Source organism: Cydia strobilella, chromosome 2 (genome assembly GCF_947568885.1).
Source record: "Cydia strobilella chromosome 2, ilCydStro3.1, whole genome shotgun sequence".
NCBI lineage: Eukaryota > Metazoa > Arthropoda > Insecta > Lepidoptera > Tortricidae > Cydia > Cydia strobilella.
Window position 1 is genome coordinate 26673516 of NC_086042.1, and position 20382 is coordinate 26693897.

Below are 20382 nucleotides of genomic sequence, written 5' to 3' on the forward strand. Positions count from 1 at the left end.
CACACCAAATCATTAGATAAAGTTTCATAGTTATGATAAGTACCTAAATTTAGTCTTAATGCCTTACGCTTGAGTTGCAATGTCAACAGTTAGCGATTATAGCCACATCATTTATTCACAAAAAAATTATTTAATTGCACTGAAAAGTACCCCACGTGGTGTACTTTTGTATTTTCCAGCTTTTTACAAAAAATTTGAATATTACTCCAGAAAATCGTGACCAATCTCAAGGTCATAGACGATTTCTCGATAACATCGTGAACAGCAACTGGCCTGTCCTCGAGGCCGACAAGTTGATCTTTCCGTGGATTCCCGAGATTATCTGAGCCGTGTCCAGTTGTGACGTCACATAAAGCTCTGTGTCACGTTGAGCCGGGACCGTTAACGGAATTTACCTTGGAATTTAAATGCTTACGCAGTGTCACCCGGAAACATGTGTTTTCACTTTCCCTGTTCCGTTTTTTACGTAAAATATGAAGCAAAACAATATATATTTAGACTAGACTGGACTAATAGAATATAAGATTTAAAACTTTCGCGTTTTGAACACATATTAAATCACATTTAAAATCGGGTCTATCGCGAATTTTATTTTGTTACCTTTATTTACCGACGTTTCGACAGGTTTCACTGGTCGTGGTCGTGGCGCGATAGACCCGATTTTAAATGTGATTTAATATGTGAACTGATAGAAATTTCAAACTGTTTATCACTGCGTATCTGGTTCGTTTTAAGAACAATCATGTATCAACAATTTATAACATTCGCTTTTAGTTAAAATATCTATTTAAATATTTATATTCGGATTAATATAGACTACGCAAGACAAATGCAAGCAAGCAATTATTTCATTATTTATGCTCAAGTAATGAGCGATAAGCATATAAGCAATTTACCTACTTCGATTCCGTTTTGTGTACTTTTATAAACTCGTAAATGCAATATAATTCTTCGTTTTATGATAAAACTTAAACATCATTGTTGTACTAGAGAAAATATGTTATTTAAAACGATTCATAATTTCTTTAGTTTAAAACCCTCATGTATTTTAAATTACTTTAACAATATTCATTTCTTCATTTAACCCGGAAAACATTTCAATTTAACCCTTGTTTTACCAGAGCACTTGCTGTGTGTTTTTAATGTAATTCAACCCATTCTTGCTGCCGGTAACAACCTCATTTGCATTGAAAAATGTGTTTACAGAGTATTTTTCCCTAAGTGGGCTAGGCGTAAATTGTTAAAAATTGTAATATAATAAATGCACTCGGTCTTGTTAATTTTATTCAGGAACAAGTCGTTTTTTACCTTCCGATAAAAGGGAGAGAACGTTTTTTTACATTTATGTAAAAGTGATTAAGCAATGAACATTTTACTTATTTATGCGGTTGATTTGGTAATGAGAAGTATATAGTTATTTATTAAGCAATATAATCATTTACAAACAATAATTAAAACTAATAATCTAAAACTAATAAGCTAAAGGTCTAATATGCGCCTCCACCCTGCATCGTACCCGGCTCAAAAGTCCCCATGATGCCTGCAGCATTCCCTCGCTGCACTGCAATTGAGATCTGTTGAACCAGGTACGATCCAGAGCGGGGGTCGCAGCCCCTCTCCCGTAGACGCCTCCCCAGTTCACCAATCAGACGCCGAGCCTCAGAGCCCCAGGGCCCCGCGGTTTCTATTGCCACCGGCACGAAGTCATAGCTTGATTCCAGGGCGGAGTATTTGGTGTGCTTTAGCTTGGCGGCGGATTCCGCCGCCGAGCCAGCACACCGTGAGGTTTGCCTCAGGTGGGACGCGGCAAAGGTGCTTACACAAGTCGCGTCCCACAAGAGACAACGCAATTACAATTACAATTACATTTGGTAATTATTAACATAAAATCAGCATCACGTAGTTTTTAATTACATTTAATACTTATTATAAATGTTATCTGCAATAAATCATAAATAACATAAAAATAAATAAATGTTTCTTATTTTCGTAGTCATCACACATATTAACTATATTTACGACACCCAGGTCAAAATAATGTTTGTATAAAAAACATGCCAAGAACTCAATTCAGAAGACCCTAAGAGCTGAATGGGCTAAAATCATTACTATTTAACTACATAACCTCTTTGAAACAAAACATCCACTTACCAATCATACTGTAATGCGCTATATGCGCTCGTCTATTAATAACATGTGGAAGAAGTTTTTTTTTTTAATTCGACATTTAGACTGGATATATCTCTAACAAAGTATCTAATATTTCATTTATTCCATATTTGTAATTGTTTTTTGTAATTTTTGGTTAATTTTATTGGTTGTAAAAATTGACATGTAAAAGTGCCCCTGTGGCCTATTTGCTGAATAAATGTTGGATGTTTGAAGAAATAAAAGATATAATTTTGATAATCATATCATGTCATTTTTGAGGACAACAAACTTCTCAGGATTTAAACTAACCTGACGCGATGGTATATTTTCATTACATTTGAAATGTAGTAAGGACGTCCGCTAGCTAGCGCGGTTGCCCGGAGGTGAGCGGGTTAACGAAAAAAGTATGAGTAGGTATAAATAACACTAACTGGCGTAACAGATTTTACCTATATAATAATGGCACCCGCGTGCGCGTCAGCTAGCGAACGCGCATATTCGAAATTTTGTTACAACGTAGTAAAACTGAATGATGTAGGTACATGTTAAAATAACGATCGAGTAAAACTCAAATTTTCAATTCACAGAGTAATAGATTGTAAAAGCTTTCCGTATTGTCAAATTAAATTTAAATGGGATTGCTTGGGACCAACAAAAATTGTGAACTGAGTTTTTAGAATTCAAATTGGATAGGAAAAGTTCGCTTTACAACACATCGGGAACATTTTTGTTTGGTTTTTACAATGTACTTGCTTAACGAGACCAATTTTCATTTCTCATTTATGTGGGGAAAGTTGATATAAGAGGAATCTTCCTCTCTGGAATTTTTGTCTCTGACATTATTGAAAATATTTATACATTATTTTGATTAACCACATATGCCCCTTCGTTTACTATTTTTAGTTTTTTGTTTATTATAAGAATTAGGAGCAAAAAACCGGCCAAGTGCAAGTCGGACTCGCGTTCCAAGGGTTCCGTACATTACACAATTTTTAACAATTTTTTTGTGTGAAACGTGAGTGAAATGTCTTTAAAAACCCGTAAACCCGCTTGACTGCACATTTCTAATAGGTTTTCCTGTCAGGTAAAGAACTATTTTGTGTAAATTTTCCAAAATTTTATACCCAGTAGATTTGGAGATAAAGAGGTGGCGTTGTAATTTTTTGTCTATTTTCTTTAATAACTTCTAAACTATTTATTTTCAAATTACAAAGCTATAAACGTTTAACTGAATAAACCCTAATATTCTACTTATGTCAAAACAATTAACCGTTTTCGGAACAACCAAGGAAAACAAACAATTATTTTTTAACAAAAGCTTACTTTGAGAATGTAAAAACAAAATCATTAACCTGAAATAAATGTCAAAAATAAATATATGTGTGAATATTTTCATTGAAAATAATTTAATTTGTTCTTGGAACAAAATCATTGTTCACGGAAGTCTTTGCAACATTATCCTTTTTCAATTCAGCTAGATCAAATAAAGTTAATGAAAAGGTGAAGATCCTTCGTCCCTTAATCATCAAGCTACATCTTCTCCAACCAAGCAATTAGACCAAAGGATACAATGGCGGATACTCGACAGTATGATGTATGGTAAAATTTGTAAACTGACTGCCTATTTAACAAAAACAAGCATCATCATCATCTTCACTATAAGTGTAAAGCATAAATTATTTTTTGAAAATATTTTATTTTGTGTTATTATTACAAGTAGAAACACTATTATATAAATTACTGTTCTATAGTTTAAATCATTTCAACTGGGCTCATTCACTTATCTGTACTAACAATGGCATTGTATTATTACAATATTACTATTATCTCGTTTTGTTCTCGTAGCCGCCAACCAGTTACTTACAAAATAAATTAGTAGTGCATTGCATGTATATTGAATTTTTAACCTTATTCCTTGTTGAATGGGGTTAAAATGGTCTAAAAAGATAATATCATATTCAATCTTTTGTGAAATCATATCCACCTTAGCCACTTTGAGTGTCGACGGTTGTAAAATGCAAAAAAAGTTATGTTAGCCATTATTTAGTTAGTGTATTTTGTAGTCTATTGTTAAAAAAAATAGTCGTTAATCGATATTAACATTTCAAGGCGATTATAATCTGCTTCGTTCCTACGAGTCTGGGACTGAGACTGGGACTGGGTTTGAACCTGCGACCTACGTTTTGAAAGTTGCACGCTCTTACCGCTTAGCAAGCAACGCTTTTTTTAATAAAATTAATGAATAAAATTATTATACGATATTTTTAAGTAATTTATTTTACTTTTAGATTTAGGTTTTATAGTTTAGTCATATATGTAATTGAATATGTGTTTTGTATGTAAATACCTGATAATATAAAGAAGCAAGAAGACAAAGAAATTGCGAAAAGTAAAAGAAAACCGCCTGTTTGTTATGACTTAGACTTATAGAGAAGTCTCCACAAAGCAAACGTGATCAACTGGGTCAAGTGAGCAGCTCGCAGCGAGAACCGTTCAAGGGTCCGAATTAACTTCGATTATTTACAATCTTGCAAATTTGCGGGTGACCAACGATTAGATCTGTTCGATTCGATTAAATCGGCTTACATCGTGTTGGATTCGAAATATCTATTCAGGGTTTGTATCAAAAGGGTAAGGGTAATAGCGGGGTCAAAAGGGAAATCTTTAAATAGTGGGAGACAGTCTTACACAAATTGATCTGACCTGACACAAGACTAAAATAATATTTTAGATTCACTTTGACGGGGTCAAATAATCCATACTAATATGTAGTATTTTCTATAAAAAGGGGCCTTATTGTCGATGGCGTTTACGCCAATGCCGCGCGACGCTGTGCGGCGTAAGCGCCATCGACAATAAGGTCCCTTTTCATAGAAAATGCCCCATATTATAAATGCGAAAGTCTGTATGTCTGTCTGTGTGTTACCTCTTCACGCTTAAACCGCTGAACCGATTTAGTTGAAATTTGGCATAGAGATAGTTTGAGTCCCGGAGAATTACATAGGATAGTTTTTAACCCGAAAATCATCCCTTAAGAGGGTGAATAGCGAGGTGGAATTGGATTATTAATGAATTGCCTGATAATTTCTGTGCATATGCTCAAATTGAATGATTGCCATTAGACTTTATCCAGGCGCTATATTGAGTTTAGCTGCTGTTACTAAGTCCACGCAGACAAAGTCGCGGGCAAAATCTAGTAATCTATATGCTTATAAATTTTCTGGTCAATGCTTTTATTCATCCACCAATTGAATCACACACAGACAAACAGAGACAAGTACATACTTCATTCATTAGCCTCGTTAAGATTTAGGCATTCTTAATCGTGTGAATAATCTTTTATAAATAGGCCAAGTTTTAACCCTACTACGAAATTTACCCTTCTTTTATGAATTTATTTACCAGTGCCGAGTTGAAAAAGTTTCTACAGATCTTAAGTGTCTCTGGCAAGCTCGGTTCTCCATACAAACGTAGTTCCGCTCTCATTTTTAAATGACTAGCTAGATTGCTCTGAAAATTTGTACTTACAATAGGATAAGGTATATCTACCTATATGTCTGTAATTAGTTTATGTAGCTTTAGATACCATAGTTAAAAAATACAGCTAATTTAAATTTTTCATACAAAACTTGTTTTTGCTCTATGTCGTTTGTTTTATAAACTGGAGCTATATAAACTAATTTTAGACCTAGATATACCTCATGTCATTGTATGTGCAAAATTTCATTACAATCTAACACGTAGTTTTAAAATGATAGCGGAACTACGTTTGTATGGGAAGGTGCAATTCGGCCGAGCTTAAGATGTGCGCCATGTCAAGAGGTCTGTTTGATATCCGGAAACGTAGAAAACAAGGCTTAAAACACGCTTTTCTCTTTGAAAATAGAACGAAACCAGTGTAAAATAAGATGAAGTGTTTGCTTTTATTTGTATTTAGGGTTTAATTAATTTAATCTCCAAGAAGGCCACCAGCTTTCAATCCGGAGGTTGCGGGTTTAAACCCCGGCTCGTATCAATGAGTTTTTCGGAACTTATGTACGAAATATCATTTTATATTTACCAGTCGCTTTTTGGTGAAGGAAAACATCGTGAGGAAACCGGACTAATCCTAACAAGGCCTAGTCCCCCTCTGGGTTGGAAAGTCAGATGGCAGTCGCTTTCGTAAAAACTAGTGCCTACGTCAATTCTTAGGATTAGTTGTCAAGCGGACCCCAGACTTCGCCAGCCGTGACAAAATGCCGGGATAACGCGAGGAAAATGATGATTCTCCGGTTGAAATGCATACCATCTTGAACAGTACCGAAAATAGACGCTGAAAAATGATTGGAAACTCTTGATATGACAATGTACTTAAGTTTTATATTTTAGTGTAAAGTTCGTGCTGTATGCATACGTGCAAATATAGGATATAATAAGATAGAGCGGTACTGTCATAGTAAATTTTGTAACCACAGTAAATTCACTGCCATCTATCGACATACTTTAAAACCAAAGATGAAGATTTATAAAAATACGATAAAATGTATTTAAATATGGATAAATGTTTTTTTTTTTTATTTGCATTAATTATTTTTATATGATTTTGACCCATGTTCTTTCACTGATATGCGTTAAAATTGTTAAATAACAAACAAAATCGTCAACGCCCTCTATACGAGAGTAGGCCAAAGGTAGTGGCGTCATCTGATCGAAAATAAAATTTTCGTGATTTTCGAGGCACGTTTTTTCCTTAGACTGTATCCATCTATTACGGAGTTATATCTATCTTTGATGACTACTGATCATCTAGGTGAACGATATGTCAAGTGTGAGTTTGTTTAACTCGTGCACCGTTCCGTACAAACTTTAAATTATCTCATGCAACTTTAAACATGAAATGTTTTTGACCAGAAGTATACTAATTATCTATAAGTAGTGCACAGTACAATCTTTCACCAGATCAGCTAACTATTTTGTGAACCAAATTAAAGTCGCTATTAATTGATATTGTAAAATTTTACGAGAAAAACTATATTTTTTTGAGTATCATGTAAAAACCATTGGCCTATTATAAGAAAAATACTAGCGCAAAAAATATATTACGAACAAAGAAATAAACAGTTTTTTTGTCTCCTGAAAAGTAGCTTAAAAATACATGGCGATTATTTTACTCGCACCGACGGTATGTAGGTTTTTCAGGGATAATTCTTTATCATGTGATCCGATTTCACAAATTTTTCTTTTATTTTAAATAAGGTGCCTTGAGTGTAATTGCAATGAAAAGCATAATTAACACACACATAATAACTAAACGGAAATATTTTTGTTATTAAAAAAATGGAGGATTTTCAGATTTTTATATGTAACATCGACTCCAATACAATTCAATTTTTTTTATATAACGTAATACTGCATGCACTGCACTGTTAACTGGTAAGCGTTAAGGATTTTTTTTTATCTTCTTCATGAATTTATAATTTTTTTTTAATCGTATGGCATGATAGTAATTGTGAAATAGAAACAGTGTAAGTGTTGTATAAGTAATTAAAGATCTACACATAGACCAGTCAGCCACTTTATGGCTTCGTCGCTCAGGGTGATCAGGTCTTCGGGAGGGCTGGCGACATAACGCGTTATAGGACAGTCATGAATGATGTGCTGGATGGTTTGTGCTCCGCACCGCAACTGCAGGCCGGGGAATCCACCCACCCACAGCGGTGTTTGTAGTAGGCGCATCGACCATGACCAGTACGCAGTCTATTAAGTTTGCACCAGTCTCGTCTAGGGAGGTCCGATCCCATTATTCTGGAGCCAGGCGTGATATCAGAGCCTAGTTTTCCCGCCATTAACAAGTCCCACGATTTTGCCCACTCGCGTTTGAGATTAAATTGAGTATCGGCTAGGTTTTTGGCGATGCTACACGAGGGATTCCTGGATTTGAGCCGTTGCTTGTTTGGCTCTAAAAACTCTGCATAACATGGTAGGTTAGGGTTCTTTTGGATCTTGGACACTTCCCGAAGCAAGGCGTCCTTCCTCCTGAGTTCTGGCGGGGCAATCCGTGAGAGCACGGGGAGCCAGTGGCAAGGCGTAGATTGGAGCGTCCCGGATACGACTCGCATGGCTTTGTTCAGCTCGACATCTACTCTGGAGGCATGAGCACTGCCTAGCCACGCCGCTGCACAGTATTCTGCTGTTGAAAACACCAGGGATAGCGCTGATGTTCGCAACACTTCGGCACTTGCTCCCCAAGAGGTGCCACTTAGTTTTTGCACGATGTTGTTGCGACTCTGGAGTTTGCGAGCTGTGTTGGAGAGGTGTTGTTTGAACGTCATGGAGCGGTCGAGGGTGACTCCGAGATACTTGGGGGTGAAATTGTGTCTAACTAACGATCCATTCAGGGTCACCTTTCACGCTTCGCTAATAGGTTGTGCAAATGAAAGCAGCAGACCTCTGTTTTACTTATGCTAGGAGTTAATCGCCAAACTCTGAAGTAGTCAGCCAACAGTGCCAAGTCACTGGATAGTGTAAGTTCCAGGTTGTCAAAGTTTTGGTGTTGAGATACTAGGCAGATGTCGTCGGCGTATATGAACTTCCTATCGCTGGTGCTTGGGAGGTCAGATATGTACATATTAAATAGTATCGGTGCCAGCACTGATCCCTGGGGGAGTCCATTACTTAGCATTCTGAAATCAATAACATTAGAGCCCAAGTATACTCTGAATTTTCGCTGACAGAGCATGTTGGAAATCAGGCTAGCAACGGCAATGCTTGGGACAACCGAAAGAAGCTTGAAGATCAACCCTCCAGACGGTATCGTAAGCTGCAGTAAGATCAACGAACACGGCTCCGGACTTCAATCCCTTCTGGAAGCCGTTTTCTAGGTGTGTCGTAAGAGCCAGGACCTGGTCTGTACAGCTTCGACCGGATCGAAATCCCGCTTGTTCTACTGGGACTACACGATCTATCAGGGGAGCTATCCTACGATAAATGAGTCTCTCGAGCAGTTTGTAGCAATTGCTTAGCAGTGCAATAGGGCGATAGCTGGAAGGATCGTCCTCCTTTTTCCCAGGCTTGAGAATTTATAATGTATTAATAATACTTATATTTTCTTTTGTCAATGTCTCCCGGAGCCTTAAGCTCCAGTGGTATATAAGCTCCGAATAATCAAAATAATTGTATTTATTAAGTGGTGAACGGTGTTGGTCACACATACTGTAAATAGTGTTAAAACTACTATATTTAAGGTCCCTTGTAGTGACTGTTTGTTTACCTAAATAAATTGTAAAAAAAATATGTTTTATTAATAAAATATAGGTACATTTTACGCGTCAAATTTGTAATTTTGTAACAAACAACATACTACATATTACATACTAGTTAAAAACGTTGTCATGTTTAATGAATAACTGCCTAATTAGTACGTCTTACTTACTGCAATATCACTTAACTACTAAAAAGCTCGATATAATTTTAAACAGCAAAGTGTGTCATAATGGCAAAATTTTAATTGGGATAGAGTAAAGTTTTAATAGCGTATTCGTCTAGATACCAACTTTAATTATGTTAAAAACTATTGCGTGGGGATGTTTAATATCCTTGTCGGGCGCCGTCATTATTAAATTAGTAAACTAGTTTTGATGTAATAGAAATAGAAATAGTTTATTCGTGGTACAACAATAGGAACGAAAGGCAAACTTGCGTATAACATTACAAGTATTACAACGCATATTTAACATTACATTACATGACACAAATAATATTAGCCACGAAATGTAAATGTAAATGTATAGATGTAGAGATCATAGTAATTACAAACATGCAAATTCCTTTTTGAAATGAGACATTTTCCACTAATAATATTGATTTATTGTGCGTGTTCGCGAAAAATTACGATTATAAATGTTTTTTGTTATATAAATTTTCAAGAATGTTAAAAGTAGAAAATAAATGTTTGAATTCATAACATGAATGTTATTATTGTGTATTGTTGTAGATATCTAGTAAGTTAAGTAATAATTAATTGTATCTAACATAGTTTTAAGTTCCTGCATGTTCGACTAACCTGTTATGGATTTCTGTGGTCCGAAATAAATGATTTTTTATTTTTTATTTTTATTTTTTTTATTACAGAAAAAAAACCATCATAAACGTTTTCATTTCAAGCCTTTCAGGCTCAAATGTTACTTGTGAAAAGTTCGGAATGTTGGGGTATTCCAAAAATTTACTTTAATATGATCAAAAGATCTATGAAGTGTACCTATAAGATAAAAAAAAATCTAAGAAAAAAAACGTGCCTCGGAAAATCAAGAAAAATGTATGCTCGAAAAGATGGCGCCATTCCTTTTGGCCTATATTCGTGTAGATGGCTGTTAAGGATTGTAGCTTCAAAATAATTTCGCATGGCAACACTATCGTTTAAACTTTTAAAAAAAAGAACTTCCTCCCTTCTCGTTTTCGAGAACGTGTCATGTCGGATTGCGCATTTTGCAGTGCTGCCGTGTAGGTCGGGATTATGCGTTTGTGCGGATGGAGTATATACAGAGTTCCGATTTGCAAGGATATTGTTTACAAGATGTAATTAAACTTGAAAGTGAATTTCACGCCTTTCAAATTGAATTGCTTTCTGCGATTCCAAATGGTGATAGGTCAAGTGAATTGGAAATATCATCACAGTTCGAACAAATGGTAAAATCCATAAAAATATGTTTAGCGGAAATAAAGCCAGATATGGTAAACAAAAGTGACAGTAGTTGTAGTTCAAGCTCGAGTGTTAAATTACCTAAGATTAATATGGTTCCTTTCGATTCGAAATTTGAAAACTGGGTATCGTTTATCCAGATTTTTGACTCACTAATTCACAGTAAAAATATTTCGGCAGTAGAGAAGTTGCACTATTTGTTGTCGAGTGTAACCGACCATGCTTTTGACTTAATTAAAAATTACCTAAATTAATTAATATGTGATGAAAATTATTTCATTGCATATAACAAACTAAAAACACATTTTGAGAAAAAAAGGGTCAGTGCGGGTATATTCTATGAAAGGATATTAAACTGTGAAGCAGCGAAGTCCAAGACTGCATTGGAATTAGTTAGAATATGTCGAACATTTAAGGAAAACTTAGAAATTCTATCAAAGTATCAATTGCCTGATAAGTACTTTATGTTGTTCCATACACTTTGGTCAAAATTAGATGTTAGTAATATAACTCATAATATCGAAGTAAAATTATCAGGCGACACCTTTTGATATTTATCAATTTTAACACATATGAACATGGGTCAAAGTCATATGGCGTTCTAAAAAAAAAAAAACATTTATCCATATGTTTTATATGGTATACATCCATATCCATCCATACTAATATTATAAATGCGAAAGTCTGTCTGTCTGTCTGTGTGTTCCGTCTTCACGCCTAAACCGCTGAACCGATTTAGATGAAATTTGGCATAGAGATTGAATCCCTGAGAAGGACATAGGATAGTTTATATCCCGAAAATCATCCCTTAAGAAAATAAAAAGCGGGGTGGAATTGAGATAATTAACGAAGTGCCTGCTAATTTGTGTGCATAATATGCTCAAATTTAGATTGCTATGAGATTTTCTCCAGGCGCTATTCTTACTCTAGCTGCGGTTACTAAGTCCACGCAGACGAAGTCGCGGGCAAAAGCTAGTATTTTGATATTTTTATTCATTTTCATTTCCTAAGCACTAACAGAAGTGTATTTTTGCTGTCAAACCGGGGTTTGGTCATCAGACTAGACGTTCGTCCTGAAACGTCAACTTTTTTACCGTCTAGTTACCGCGCCTGATATCGAGATCCTCAACTATCCGATGTGCCAATAACCATAACGGAAATCGACTGTTACCAGGCCAAGTTCCCTTTGCTGAGCGTCGAATGCTCTGTTGAACCAACAAGATACTTTTCAGTCCTCATGCTCGTAAAGTTCGACTTTAAGTCGTGCGTAGACGACATAAATTTGCTTATTATGTTCTAGAGCATAAAGTAAAATCATTTATTACGACCCTTATTGACTTAGCAATAAAGTCCAAAATCTGACATACAAACTGCCAGCCCTGCCCGGGCGCGCCCGACCGGTGCGCTGGAGACCGGCATGCCCTGCGCCCCCGACACAACCGAGTACAGTTTACTTTAGTCTTGAATAAATACGGTAAAATAACACAAATATTTGGATATTTTTGTATATTTTACTCACACTCGAAGTGAAAAGCAGAGTGTATAACTGAGGCATAAATGTCCATTTTTATCCTCGACTAAATTGCCTCGGATAAAAATGGATCGCTTTATGCGCTACTTTTAAACCAATAATCGCAGTCACATTTCGATCCTAGATGTTTTTAACTGCAATAGCTTCTGCCCGCGACGTCGTACGCGTAAAATAAGTATATCCATATCACTTCCATAATAAATTCGGCCAAACTTTTCACTCCCGTAGGCCTTAAGTGATAGTTTCCGGGATAAAAACTATTCTTATGTCCCTCCCCGGGATTCAAAATATCTCCATAAATTTCATCTAAATCAGTTTAGCAGTTCTAGGGTATAGGTAACAGACAGACATAGTCACTTTCACATTTAAATATAATAGACCAGGTATTAAATATTAGGCCCTAATGGTGTTAATTAAAACACCGCAATTAAGTGAGTTTGAAATATTTGATCAAAACACCATCTCGATAAACTAACACTTTCGATTAGAAAAACCTAAATTGTGTAATTGGTTGGGGTTTACACATGTTAATTCTCCGTCGTCACCGTATCACTGCTGCTGAGCATATAGGCCTCTTTTCTAGTACGCCACTTGTCCCGGTTCTGAGCTAATGTCACTCAGAAGTGACCTGTAATCTTCCGAATGTTCACCCAACGAGCCAACGGACACCAGGCGCTCCTTTCATTTGAAAGCGGCCACCATTAATTACAACTAACATTCATTCATTCATTAGTTCCATTCAGTTCATTCATTAAGGTCCGTCTGCCATCATCTGGCATCATTATCACATTCAATGTCCCTATATTTTCTAAGTACGGAAATCGGAGCCAATAAACATCGAACTCTCGAGATCGCAGCTGGATCACCTGAGTGTATGTCTCTCAACAAGCTCTAGGAATACACAGGTACAGGCGCACGGTCGGCAGAACCACTTTCAAACTTATATTTCCCGACCGATATTTTCGCAATTTCAAATATTGAAAACGGAAAAGTACCTAGGAAATTGCAAATACTTTTCACTATTTTTAATTTGGACAGCAAACACGTGTACTCTTAATGTAGCAATTATTTCACGCAAGACGATAGGTTTATGAATGCTCAGACTATGTAGACAAGGCAAAGGTTTGTCCAAACGTTCGTTATTTGCCCCAACAGCTGAAGTCCCTAGGGCACAACGTGCCATAACCCATTGTAATTGGATACAAAGTTATTATCTGTGGATGGGAAAATTAATGAAGACATCTGATTGGCGTTACGGTAACAATGGCGGCACGAGTTGGTTAAGGCGCGGTCATACCGGAAACTAAGAGGTATAAAATTTATTTTAATAAAAAAATAAGATATCATTTGTTTGCCGGCAACTAAGGCCTATCCACAACTTACAGATTAACATACATATAATAACAATCGTAAAAAAGAAACATTTTAGCGACGGAATCGTTTTCTGCTGCGTCACCGTGTTCCGGTTTAGCGTGAACCACCGACTTACCACATCCTTCAGCGAAACCCGCGCTTGCGATGGTTTCCCGCAATGACTGCAATTAAGTTGCAGTAGGTTCAGAAAACGTATTTAAAAAAGGTGTAGCGCTTTTCTGGATTACATTACGTCTGCCATACATTTAATTAGAAATCTTGAGGAATTTCTCTAGGGACTTCAGCGATTCGAATCCTGAGTTTTTGTCTTTCGCTCGATAGAAAAAAAATCACGAACATTGGTCTAAACTAAATGATATCCGCGAGCCCGGGTACGCACTTCCATCTCGTTCACGCTTAAGCTCAGTGAGAGTGAGAGAAGAACTCGAATTTACTGCACCTTTGAATTGTGACTGCATTAGAACGTGACATTGATGTATTTGCTGTCGGCTACATTGCCGTTGGTTGGCAGGGTAGAGTCGGCTGTTGGATTTCATTTCATTTATATATTTGATATAAATTTATCCATGCTTGCCATTGCTTATGCATGCTTGCTTGCTTGTCATTAGTAGAGTAGTCTAACATCATTATTGTTTTCTCTTATACACCGTGGCTAAAAATAAGTACATTCTCGTTGGCAGGAAGGTTTTGGGATTATACTGAGCAACTTTTACTATGGGACTAACCCCGAAATTGCGAAAAAAATTTTGGCTGTTTCATACATTTTGGCTGGTCCATTTTCTATAGGAGGGTAATTTTTTTTTCGCGATTTCGTGGTTGGTCCCATAGTAAACGTTGCTATGTATGATGTATGATCCCAAAACCTTTATCCGGTCATCTTTAATAGGTGGGTCAAAATTATTTTTTTGTCTTGTTTCTGACCACTCTACCACGCTTGTATTTTTGTCTTTTATCAAATAAATAAAAAGAGTCCAGTGTTATATTGCATGTATTTCAGCTGTAGATTATAAATAATATGAAAAAAATTAAAAACTAAATTTCACCCCATACAAAAAGCTCTGTTAAATTTTTTGGGGACAAAAAACAAGATTGATGATGAAAATGGGATTATGATTGAAAATAATTAATTATTTATTATTACGTTAATAATGATCAAATTGATAATTCAATGAATACCTATAGTAGGTAATCCGTATTTTTTGACATTTAGATTTTTATTCTAGAAAGTTTCTAGACTAGGATTTTTTTATACAATTTTGGTGTTTGACGATCCTTTTGTGAAATTCTTATTATAACGTTTGACATATCTATAATAATTCAATATTTTTAATAATAATAATAACTGCATCAATAAATTGCTCTGATATTTAGATTAAGGTAATATTTGTAAAACTTGACAATTTAAAAGTGCTTGTTGCTAGGCCTATTTGAATAAATAATATTTTGACTTTGACTTTGACAAGACAAAGAAAATAATTTTGACCCAGGTATTACTTACCTAATTAAATACCAAAACCAAAACTCACTAATTACTATCACGAGTTCAGTTCTTTAGTAAAAAGACAATACAATTCAATACAAACAAAACAATACAATACACAACACACAATACACAATGTTGGTTTTTGTTTACTTACTTATATTTTTACAATTAGTGACTTTTGTTTGTCTCCTGAAGATTTCAATCTTAAATTTATTAAACTTTTACGTACGCAGTTTTTTTCCAAATTACGTCTGCCCGTGGAACGTGTGACAGAAGCCTTATGCAGGTATGTAACGTTCAGATATTATTTCAACATTATTATAGTACTGCCGTGTCATGACTAATTGATGTAATTAAAGTTAGTGGTAACAAGGTCGACGGCATTCATTTAGTCATATAAGTAATGTTATCTTCTTTCTTATCAGCCTTCTATCGCCCACTGCTGAGCATAGGCCTCTCCTCGCGTACGCCACCCATCCCGGTCCCGAGCCAATCTCATCCAGAAGTGACCCGCAGTCTTCCGAATGTCGTCCACCCAACGAGCCAACGGACGCCAGGCACTCCTTTCGTCTGAAAGCGGCCACCATTCCGTTAACATTTTGGCCCACCTGCCATCACTCTGTCTGGCAACATGTCCCGCCCAGCTCCATTTAAGTTTGGTAATGACGTATCCGACGTCTTGCACTTTGGTGCGGCGTCGGATCTCGGCATTCCTCACTCGGTCTTGAAGTTTGATGCCGAGCATGGCGCGCTCCATGGCTCTCTGTGCCACTCGGATTTTATGCACAGCCTCCTTAGTGAGCGTCCATGTCTCGGCACCGTAGGTCATGGTGGGCAGGACACATTGGTTAAAGAGACGAGTTTTCAGGCATTGTGGAATGTTAACGGGTTTGAGGATGTCCGCTAGTTTATTGAATGCCGCCCAACCCAGCTGGATTCTCCTGGAGATCTCCTTCTTCTGATGTGTTTTGTCAAATGATAGAATATGTCCAAGATACACGTATTGCTCGACCACCTCCAGTCTTTCGTTCCCAACCATAATGGTTGGAATCGATTTACCGGGGATGTTCGTCATAACTTTAGTCTTGGACATATTCATCTTAAGACCTATCTTCAAAGAAGCATGGTAAAGGCTTTCAACCATGCCTTGAAGATCTTCCAGGGTCTCGGCAAACAATACAATGTCATCAGCAAATCTCAGGTGCGACAAGAAGACACCATGGATATTGATACCACACCTGTCCCATGCAAGCGTTTTTATGACGTCTTCTAGTACCGCCGTAAAAAGCTTGGGTGAAATGGTATCCCCTTGACGCACTCCCCTTTGGATGGATATTGGGTTACTGAGTTTGTGAAGCCGAACTTGCATTGTTGCCGAGGTATACAGCTCCCGGAGCAGATCAACGTAGCGATTGTCGATTGAGCAGCGATGGAGAGAGTCAAACACGGCCCAGTGCTCGACACTGTCGAAGGCTTTTTCGTAATCTACGAAGGCCATGCACAGGGTCCGGTTGTACTCATGACTTTTCTCCATTAACTGCTTTACCGCATGGATATGATCGATCGTAGAGAATCCGCTGCGGAAACCAGCCTGCTCGGGAGGTTGGCATTCATCTAGGATACGAGTTAGACGGTTGCATAAAACCTTTGCAAAGAGTTTGTACGTATGGGAAAGCAGGCTTATGGGGCGATAATTACTCAGCTTCGATATATCTCCCTTTTTATGTAGGATGGTGACTACGGCAGTTTTCCATGATTTTGGTGTGCGAGTACCTTGCAAAACCTGATTGAAAAGTTTTACAAGGACATTAATGACGGGGTCACCACCAGCGCGAAGTAGATCAGATGTAATGCCATCTTCGCCAGGAGATTTATCGGCTTTCATTTGGTACAATGCCTTTCTGACTTCACTGGCTATTATTGGCGGTATGCTCTCGTTATCTTCCAAAGGAATGGGGGGTGCTCTCGGATCTATTGACGATACGCGTGATGCGTCTGATTGCGATGAATATAGTGTGCCAAGTAATGTTATACCCCCCATAAAGAAAACAAGTGAAAATATCTCTTACATTATGAGAAAATGCAAATGAAAAAAGAACGTAACTCACATTTCCTATGTCATTGTCATGACTATTTGTTGTATCTTGAGTTACCAGAGATAGTCATGAGGTTATGACAGCTCGCCAGGAAATTAAATACGTCAATATCACAATATACCTTCTGGTGTAGAATTTAGAAGCGATTCTTTTCACGTGTATCAAAAAAATCATATATGCTAGAGTTATTTATGGAAGTAGATATTATCCGCAGATACATTATACCATCAACTGAAGCTTTGCCAGACGTGTTAGATCTTCCACACAAAAACAAAACACGGAGTGTAAGTAAAACTAATAAACATAGACATAGTATTTATATACAAGTAGTTATAGATGCGCCACCGAGCGACCGGGGGTAAGAGAAAGAATATTCATATAAAATTTGGGCAGCATAGGATTTTTTCTCTTTAACTCTTATAAATTTCGGTATTTCGCCATCGCCTCCAACCTATGATGCCACCCGGTCGGTGATAAGGATAAATCATGTCACTATTTTCTCTTTCCTCTTATAGGAATCGCAATAAGACTATCTTTCTCTATCAATGAGTGTCAGGCCCTTGCTAATAAACGACGAACTTCTGAAATTATGCAACTCAATTCCATTATCCCGAAGGCATTTTTTGGAAAATTTGACTATCGACGCAGCAGCTGCTGATTTTGACACAATTTGTGATTTTTGAATACGTATCTTAGACAAAACTATATGTAGGTATATTGACGTAGATTGTAAACCGAGGGATGAAAGGCACTCATTTCAGTCAAGGTATTAGGTATAATAATCCAATAGTTCGCCACTGAAATGGTGCATTTCACCTGAGGTAAATACTACTTTTCATTTCGAATAGGGTGAGTATGAGGAAAGTGATGTGTACCTACATGATACATGTATAAACTTGTAATTATGTAGTATTTGTTGCTTTAAATAAGTGAGTAATACATGGCTTACTTTGCTAGTAGCAAATATAAATAAGTAGTACTTTTTAGATGCATATTAACGCACATGAAAATATATTTTCATTAAAACATTTTCATTTTTTTTTTTCATTTTAAAAATCCTACAGAAAAAAAAACTTGTAATAGGTGCCTACATACTTGTACCTTAAAGCATCTAACAATATTTTAATTTGTTAGATTCTAGTTAGTGTATAATACTAGAATCATGATATAAACGTTAAACTTTTTTTTATATTACGTAGAATATAATTAGATTAAAATATTATTTATTGACAAGATAAAACGAACAGAGATACATAATAATCTAAAATCTACATAACTATTACAAAAGAATTCACCTGAATTGAACCAATTACCATACACAAGAACTATTCACAAAATACGCCCCGCGCCCGTCCAGATGCAAAGAAGCCAATCACGCTCAACGCGTTGCCAGATCGTACCTTTTAGTACGATTTTACGTACTTTTTTAACAGCATGCGTACTTAAAACGTACCCCGCCCAAAACCGTTCTAAAATCGTACTTTTTGGTTAAAGGATGACTCACGTTAGACCGGGCCGTGTCCGGGCCGGAGCTTCCGGCGCTTACTTTTCTATGACATGACAGGTGATCACGTGATGCTTTCCATAGAAAACGAAGCGCCGGAAGCTCCGGCCCGGACACGGCCCGGTCTAACGTGAGTAATCCTTAAAACAGTCATCCGTATGAGCGGTTCAAAAATATGCCGTAGAAATAATAGTGACAGACCAAAAAAGTACGATTTATTTGCGTAAAAATTTGTGACTTTTTTGTTTTGGTATTTTTGTACCTTACTATTTTGCGTACTGTAGTTTCGTGGATTATCAGTTTAAAAAAATGACCCGTTTCTAAAACACTTCTGCTGTTTATATTGTTTTTTGGAACAAAAAATGAAATTGTACTTTTTTTGGTAAAATCGTACCTTTTTTAGATCGGGGTCGTATTTTAGTTTTCAGTGCTCTGGCATCAATACGTTGATTAGCGATGGACAACCTTTGCACAAGGAACGACCCGGAGCGAGGGTCATGACCACTCCCGCAAAAGTCTGACCACTTCTCCTATAAACGACTAATGATATAATGATGTCAAAATTATTACTTTTATCATTTGGATTCTTGGTGAAAATCGTCGTAAGGTTGAAAATTGTGTCTTTTCACCCCGGATTATGGTATCTGAATAGAATTATGCAAATGTAGTCTCATAACTGTCTGAAAGCACTCTGCAAATATGTCGTATTTTCGGAAGTTGTTTACGGTTTACCGAATTCTTGAGCAATAAATTTCAAGTTCAGTACAAACAGATTTACTGATGTCACTACTACGTAGACTACGAGCTACGGTTTCCAAATTAATGCTTAAAAAGACAGTTTAAAAATTTGCAATATAAATTATTTAGTTAAGTTAGACAATAGAACATCTGCGAAATTAATCATTATGCGAAATTATCGTTAGGCCAAATCAAATGATAACATTTCCATTTGACCATCATCTCTGAATTTTATAAGATAGGTACATTTCAATATTGCCGGTTTGATGTAAATGTCCTCTACTTTATATAAATTCATATAAAGAGTGTCCGACCCATATAAGTCGATTAGTTCCAGAAAAATTCAAGAGATACATGAGATAACTTTCAACGAAGATATATACCTATAGATGTCGTTAGGAGTTCTAATATTACATGATGTTGATGATATTTGTTAAGAAGTGTTATGTTTCGGATTTAGCGCCATCTGGTCTCCATGATAGGCAACAGCGCGTTTTCAGTGACGCCATCTAGTAACGATGCGCTTTTAGGCGGTCGCATTTTAATGTATGGGATGGTAGCGTCTTATGTTAAACGTATGTTGTGCTGAGGCCAAGTCGTTTATAGGAGAGGTGGTCAGACGTTTGCGGGAGAGTGGTCATGACCCTAGCTCCGGGTCGTTCCTTATGCAAAGGTTGTCCATCGCTGATATTCAAGGTGGCAACGCCTTGAGCGTGATTGTCTCCTTTGCATCTGGAGGGGCGTGGGGCGTATTTTGTGAAGGGTTCTTGTGCTTGTTAGTTAGTTTAGGATTTAGTTTAATTTAGGTGAATGTTTTTGTAATAGTTA

At 36.7% G+C, this 20382-nt stretch overlaps 1 long non-coding RNA gene across 1 annotated transcript in view; it reads left to right on the forward strand.

Annotated features, from left to right (window-relative positions):
- The window catches only part of LOC134755231 (uncharacterized), a 234391-nt gene that overhangs the window by 53118 nt on the left and 160891 nt on the right, over nucleotides 1–20382 (forward strand). The window lies entirely within an intron of this gene.